Source organism: Heterocephalus glaber, unplaced genomic scaffold, assembly GCF_053883595.1.
Source record: "Heterocephalus glaber isolate CG9 unplaced genomic scaffold, H.glaber_assembly_v1.0 deba00000809, whole genome shotgun sequence".
NCBI classification, from domain to species: Eukaryota; Metazoa; Chordata; class Mammalia; order Rodentia; family Bathyergidae; genus Heterocephalus; species Heterocephalus glaber.
In genome coordinates this window covers 6,968,125-6,974,443 of record NW_028258163.1, presented here as the reverse complement: position 1 = coordinate 6,974,443, position 6,319 = coordinate 6,968,125, and positions in this window count along the sequence as shown.

Sequence of the window (6,319 nt, the reverse complement as noted above, 5' to 3'; positions counted from 1 at the left end):
CATCTAGAATAATCCTAATCTACAATAATGAGCCACATAAATCTTATGACTCTTATGACCCTCTTATGGGTAATTCTTATATTTTGAAATATTTCTTCTGGAGTAGTATCTGCAGTGGAGAAATGAGTTCAACTGTCATAACACATCATTTTTTAGCTGAAAAAGAGAAATAAGGATATCAGTCCCTTGTTTCACTTGCGACAGGGATGCTGTCATTATGAAACAATGGACTGATATCCTATGACTGGAGGGCTCACAAAAGTGTCTTCTGGAGGTAGCACTTGCTAGGGGGAATAGTTTGCTTAGCATTGGTGACAATCTGGGATTTCCTCCTCTTTGTATTCCTTTCCTTAGCCAAACACAGACATCCGGGCTCAATCCCATTTGCACTCTTACCTCTGCACCCACAACCTCGCCAAAGAAGTTAAAATCCCACCCCCTTTCTGTGCTCTGAAGTTATATAAACTCTCATCTACTTTTTTCTGTTATCTCCAATTTGCTTTCTTTAAATGGAAAGATAAAAATTAGGTTCTTGAGTTTTAACCAACAAAATGTCCTCCCAATAAAACTTAAAAAGAAATTTTTAATAACAAGGTCAGATTATTAAACTGAAGTCAACAGATGGGAAGGAGGCACAAAAATACTTATAGCAGACTGACAATAATTAATGTGCACTTAGATAAGGAAGATAACACACCAGAGCCACCCACCTGGAAAGCTGAGAATGCCCAGCTAAGTGCAGAGCAACTCACAGATCTGGTCCCTTGTCAGCTACAGAGTCAGCATAGAATCCTCTATACACATTGCATAAGCCTGAGACTCAGATTCTTTACAGGAAAAAATAATAATTCTTTGAGAAACAACAATTACTTATTTATTCTGCCTACTTCTGTTTACTAAGACCCTTTCTAAGTAATGAACATTTTATCTCCTCTAATTCCAACAGCAAACCTGTGAAGCTATCCCACTTCGCAAAGGAGGAAAATGAGTCTCACCTGAGTGCAGTCATTTCCCATGTGCACACAGACAGAAGTGCAGGCGTTAGGGTGTCTCTTCAATTTCATTTTCATGTCTGTGCTACCAGGGAGGATGGAATACATAGTTTGGGAAACACTTTTACTCTCAGAACCAGAAAACAACTTCGTGGTGGTGGTGGTGGTGGCGGGGAGTTGAGTAGAATTTTCCTCTCCATTCCATTAACACAAAAAAAGAAATGCATAAACTCCATTACTCTGGAACAAATTGCTATTATGAAGAAATCAAATAATCAATACCGGCAAGGGTGCAGGGAAAAAGAAACCCTTCTACACTGTTGGTGGGTATGTAAACCAGTATCTGTGTTTATAAAAGCACAATTTATAGTAGTTAAATCGTAGAAATGGCCTATATGCCTATCAACAGATGAATGGATAAAGATAATGTGCTATTTACATACAATGGAATACTACTCTGCCATAAAGAAAGATAAGCTTGAGTCATTTGTAGGAAAATTGGATGCACATTGAGACCTGAGACCGTAATGTTGCATGAAGTAAATCAGAAACATATAAATATCATATCAAATTATAAATAAAGATCAAAACAAAGGTAAGAAGTAGGGAAATAGATCTTTCTCAAGTAGAAAAGGGATCAAGACATGGAGGAAGGGAGAAGGGAGAGGAGGGAAGGATGATAAAAGGGATTAAGATGTGTTATGTACATGTACCAACTGCACACGAGGAATGCCAACACTGTACTGCAAACATGTACTAATAAAAAAACAGAGATTGTGGTTTGCCCAAACACAAGTGTTCATCTAATTAAGATGGTATCTCACATTTTATTTAACTTCTAGTTAGAAATAATTGCATCAGAAATGCTTACTAATTGAAGTTGAAGACCACCTACTTCAATATTCTTATTGTCACTGGAGAAGTAATTAGGGCCTCAGAATAAAAGGCACTTCCAGAAAATCAGAAAGCCAGGACCTGACCTGAGACAGCCACTCCCGGGCAGTCCGGCACTATCTTCCCTTTGTGGGCAACACCTGTTACACACACCATTGTGCACACATTCTGCACACGCTGATGGTGATTCTATTCTGAGGCTTTTGACTAATAGGGAAATTCTTATTTTTTTGAAGCTCAAAAGAGGAAATAACATGACCATTTCTTTTGTAAATTTTGCAGTTAATGTGCACAGTTCAATGGAGAGAATCTGATGGATATTAACAGTGGCAGCATCCACTGTAATGACACTAACCTGTCAAAGGTGAGATTGTAAAAAGACCAACGTATGAAAATTTGGAACTTTCCACTTCTGGATGTCAGTCCTAACATGCCACTGATTAGACAGCTATCCCTTCTCCCTGACATTGGCTCCTCCCACTTGTCCCCAGTGCAATTACTACCCTGTTTCTTTCATTCTGAATTTCTAAGGTAAAAGAAATACAATGTTTAACATTTTTTGCTGAGCCAATTAAAAAAATAGAGCAGAGGTTAGAAAAGGAGGTAGGAAAGTGGAACTTTTTGTGTTCCTGATAGCAGTGAAACACGCCTTCAGTTAGTGCAGGTCGGTATCATGGAATTAATTACTGCTACGGCAACCCCTGAGGTGAAACTGCAGTCACAAAAGCCAAACAGCTCAAAAGTTAACTTTGCATGGGCAAAACGAAAGAACGCTTAAGTCAGCCAAGACTGCCAAAGGAGTGGCATGTCAAAAGTTAGATTCAGCCACCAAAATCCAAAAGTCTTAGTCCCCAATGGAATTTACCTATGTTATCCACAGCCAGAGATGAAGGTAGCAGAGGTTAAATGCTTGATCAAAGATCATAGAATGTCAGGGCCAGAAATGGAATTCAGCCTTCAAAATCCCATTCTGCTTTTATTTTCACTAGAGCTAATATTTCAGATTACAGGAAACTTGTAAATACTTCATCTCTATGGCGCTGCCCTTTTGGGTTGATGCTGAAGGGGTGACTACCACCTCTCCAACTAGCGTCTCCTACTGTATAATGAGAAACAGACTACCCTGAGTGGGACAAAGGGTCCTGATTTTTCAGCAAAAGTTGACATTCTTCATTTCCCAAGACTTTGAAGTTGCAGCGAGCAGAGAGGTGAGACGCCCAGAGAGGGAAGGGAGTGGACATTGCTACAGAAAATAATTCTCGTCCTCCTGTGATCCCAGGAAAAAATATGGGTATGACAGTGACCACAACACCTACCACACAGCTTAGAGAGACTGTTAAGAACAAAAAGAGAATACATCTTCCCACAACACAGGCATTCATGTGCCCTTTGTCAGGAACTGCCCTGGGACTTGTACATCGATACGACTCTTAAACTTACAGCATCCTTGAGAGGCAGGAAGAATCGTCCTGTTACAGCAAATACTCTAGGTTATCTGTTTCTTTTCGTCTCCTCTTAATGAAAGCATGACATTTTTTTTTAATTTACAAAAATGTTCTGAATTGGAAACTCCAGGCCCAAACTTTCTAGAAAAAAAATCATAAAAATCAAACTCTTCCACAAATAGAAAAAACAAAAAGATATCCCTTAGCACATTTATGAACCTAGCATAACCTTGATATCAAGCTTAATACTGACAGAGAGATAGAAAAGAAAAATCTAGGCTGTCACAAAGAAAGTTGTAAAACTCCCAAACTGAATATGTATGAATATGTATGAAAAGACTATTCCCTTGTGAACAAATTGAAATAACACAGGATAAATAATTTTAGTCTTAAATGATGGTGTAAGATCAGAAAAGAAACCAATTAACCTATTAAAATTAATAATGTATTAAAAGGCATATGATTTTTAAATAGAAAAATCATAGAATTTGATGCCCATTATTAATTTATATCTTTTAAAAACTTTTAGTAGATGGGTATGGTGGTGCACACTCATAATCGTAGCACTTGGGAGGCTGAGGCAGGAGGATTTCCAGATGTTTGTGGCCAGCCTTGGCTACATAGTGAGTTCAATGATAGCCTGAACTACATCATGAGACCTTGTCTCCAAAAACAAAAATAAAAACAACAAAAAGCACCCCTCTTATTAGCCTAAAAAAATCCCTTTTTGTTTATAAAAGTGAAACATTTAACATGGTGAAATAATGAAATTCACTTCTTTGGGATTTAAAACAGAAAAAATAGGGATGCTTTCCAAGTGAAAAAAAAAATTTGAGGGCCTGGCCAATGCAGATTAGCAAGAAAAAAAGATTTAGGGACTGAATAAAATATAAATACATTTATCATTAGAAAAAATAATATTGTGTAGAAATTTTAGCAAATTTTCTAGATTTGAAATCAATATTTAAAATGCATATGTCACTTCTACATACTAAACACAAACAGAATATCAAAAAAATTTTAAACTACTATTTAGAATATTATCAAAATATGAAGTGCATAGAAATCTAACAAAAATGTAAAAGATCATTGTAGATAAAACTATAAAAATTTACCGAAAAACACAAACTATATGCACAGATGTGTCACATTCATTTCAACATCCTGTTGAAGACATCACAACAATCTGGGAGAACTGAATATCTTGAACCTAAAATTTAAATCAGAAACCCCAAAGTGTCAAGCTCATGCTTGAAGAAAACAAAGAAGGCAAGAATAAGACTATCCCTGCCAGTCTTATTAAAAATGTTCAGTAGTGTTGTTGCTGTTGTTGCTGTTGTTGTTGTTGTTTGTTTGTTGTTTTGGGTGTATTTTTTTGAGACAAGCTCTCATTAGGCAGTTCAGGCTGGCCTTAACTCTCTTATGTAGCCCAGGCTGGGCTCAAACTCTCAGTGATCTTCCTGCCTCAGCCTCCTGAGTGCTGGAATTACAGGCTTGCCCCACCACGCCCAACAAAAATATTCAGTATTTGGGAGAATGTCTCATTGGTATCAGGTAGATCAAAGAGACAGAATAGTGTGTGTGTGTGTGTGTGTGTGTGTGTACATACATATAGATAGATATAGATGCATATAATGGATCTGACAGGGGTGAAGAACTTTTTCCAAAAAGGGCTACTCTGTATAAAATAGGAAGAAAGGCATTCAGATTCATTTACTTGTTTACTTTTATTGAAAAAGGAAAAGTGGGCCAGGGATTTAGCTCAGTGGCACCGTGTCAGCCTCACAAGCACAAGATCCTGAGTTCGAGCCCTGTACCAAAAAAAAAAAAAAAAAAAAATGAAAAGCAATCTACAAAATTGGAACAGAGACTACCTGAAGAAGGATGGAGCAAAGTAACGGGGACAGAGACAAATGAGGGTCTTCTCAGAATATCCATTATTTTGTTGTGTGACATTGAAACTCTCAATATTTTGTAATAATTATATAATGAAACTAAATTATTTTAAAGCAGTTGCTAAAACTAAAAAAATAATAAAATCTTAACTTATCTCAATTAGTGGTAAATCCACTGTATGGCAAAAAATTAATTTTATCCATAAAGAGATCTGGCCTTTGCCCCCAAGTACTGAGAGGTGATCTCCTTGGAGTTAGAATGCTCTGCTCATTTGCGTGGGGCTTTGGTTATGAGTCAGTCTACCAATGTGACTTGTGATGGGGACTTGAGCCATGACATACAGATCTACCCAGTTTCCAGAGAGCATGACCCAATGAATGGTTTGAGATCAAGCCCCAGTAAAATCTCTGGGCACCAAATGCACCATTCAATGTATCAATAGGGGAGAACAGCAAGAACAGGATGTGGAACCTTTCCAGACTTCAACTGATCTGACCTAATTTGTATCTTTTCATGATAATAGTCTATTATCATGGAACACAGAATTGATCTAGGTCATCAAAATCATTCCAGCAAATTATTAGACCTAAAGATGATCCTGAGTATCGCTAAATTTGTGGCTGCCTGCTCTTAAATGAAGGTGGCCTTGTGGATGGGATCAGAAGTGAGTGAAGTCTTATGGCAACTGTTGTCTCTGACTTGGCAGTTTGAATACACTTTGCAATCATAGAGAGCTGAAGTATTCAAATGACTCTAAAGTAATTATCACTAGAAGATTAAGAAGATATACATATAAAATAGTTAATATGTATTTAGTTAATAGTAAAGGATTCCAAGACCTTTCAAAATATGGCCCATTCTTCACTGGTCTTGGAGGTTGTGATTTCGTAAACATAACTTTACCATAATCAACCACATCAGCGTAACTAAATCTCAAGAGATAGATTTAGGTATAAAATAATCCTTATGTTTATCTAAATGTATTCTCATGATATTGACCCCAAAATATTGATAATACCAATATTAGATGACAACAATAATGAGAATAATAATAATGACAAATAAGATTCTGGAGTGCTTGATATATACCTG